This window comes from Petaurus breviceps, unplaced genomic scaffold (genome assembly GCF_028583685.1).
Source record: "Petaurus breviceps papuanus isolate PSGF00001 unplaced genomic scaffold, PetGlider_PUasm1.0 90804, whole genome shotgun sequence".
Classification (NCBI taxonomy): domain Eukaryota; kingdom Metazoa; phylum Chordata; class Mammalia; order Diprotodontia; family Petauridae; genus Petaurus; species Petaurus breviceps.
The window spans coordinates 6042104-6043878 of NW_027187348.1; positions in this window are offsets into that span (position 1 = coordinate 6042104).

A 1775-nucleotide genomic window follows, 5' to 3' on the forward strand; every position below is an offset into this window, starting at 1 on the left:
TTTTCATGGGTAGGCTGAGACGGTACGATAAGATGACAATTCTACCTAAATTAATTTACTTATTCAGTGAGATATCAGTCAAAATTTCTTACTTTCTGGAGTTAGAAAAAATAGTAACAAAATTCATTTGGAAGAATGTCAAGAATATCAAAGGAATCAATAAAAAAAATGAAGGAAGGTGGAGCAGCAGTATCAGATCTCAAACTGTATTATAAAGCAGTAATCATCAAAATAATCTGTACTGGCTAAGAAATAAAGTGGTGGTTCAGTGGAATAGACGGTACATAATACCCAGTAGTAAATGACAATAGTAATTCAGTGTTTGATAAATGCAAAGATCCATAGTTTTGGGAAAAATTCACTATTTGACAAAAAATGCTTTAAATCAATATTGATTAGAAAAATGCAATAACAATGCTGAGGTACCAACTCCATATGTCTAACATTGACTAATATGACCAAAAAGCAAAATGACAAATGTTGTAGGGGATGTGGAAAAATTGGGACACTAATGCTTTGTTAAAGTTGTGAACTGATCCAATAATTTTGGAGAGCAAATTTTACAGCATGTTTTTCTGATACATTTCTTTTTCTTTTTTTGGTGGGCAATTGGGGTTAAGTGACTTGCCCAAGGTCACACAGCTAGTTTTTGTGTTAAGTGTCTGAGGCCGGATCCGAACCCAGGTCCTCTTGACTCCACTAGACTCCAAGGGACTCATTTCTTAAATATATAGAACAGATTCAAATTTATAAGAATTTGAATCATTCTCCAATGATAAATGGTCAAAGGATACGAACAGGCGGTTTTCGGAAGAAATCAAAGCTATCTATAGTTAACAAAGTAGAAGAATAGGTTCCTTGAAATGATGATCTGACCTAGGTAATTTCTTTCTTCATTGTGCTAGGTTCAGTCAGTCAAAGACATTTTGGTCTTCGAGAAAAAAGGACAATAGCCACTACATTGAGTTCTGGACACCATATTGATGAGACTGAGAGCACACAGAAAATGTTGACCAATATGGTAAGAGTACTAAACATGCCCTTGTTCTGTATGATCTTAACCAGCAGAGGGCACTGCTTTCCAGTTATCTGATCCTATACAAGGATGAGGGCCTGCAATCCCATGCTCTCTCTAATTCACCTCCTAATTTGAGAGGGCAGCCTTGGGAAGGCTCAAACTCTTGGTTCTCAGAGAGCTAGTGACTTGTGTTCTCAGCTCTGTCCGCCCCTTTGTGAGCATCTGGGGGTGGTGGTATGTAAGAGCCATATCGTAGGACAGAGATTTCAAACACAAGGCCTGTTGGCAGATAGACTAGATTAAGATGTAATTGGGAAATGTTTAACAAAATGAATAAAAAATACATGATATAAATAAACATTAATATGTGGTTTTCTAAATCCATATGTAACCCATAGGGATCCTTATGCATTGTTTAGTGGCCCTTGTTTCTATTTGAGTTTGATACCACTTTTATAGAAGACCTTGAATACCAAAGAAAATAGTTTATATTTTATTTACAGGCAATGGAGAGTCACTGTAGGCCTTCAGCAAGGTGGTGAGAGAACGAGACAGATGAGTGGTCATCTCCTTAGTTTAGGGGTGTGGTCTGTATGAATTTATCCGCTGAGTCTTTTGGTTTAACCACCATCCCCTGGGAATCCTGAAGCCCACGGTCCTTTGTGCTGTGTTTCAAAGGACTTTAATTACATAAGCACAGAATGAACTAAGGCAACCAGACAGGTGTGTTTTGACTGAGTGCAGTTTTTTAAATCAT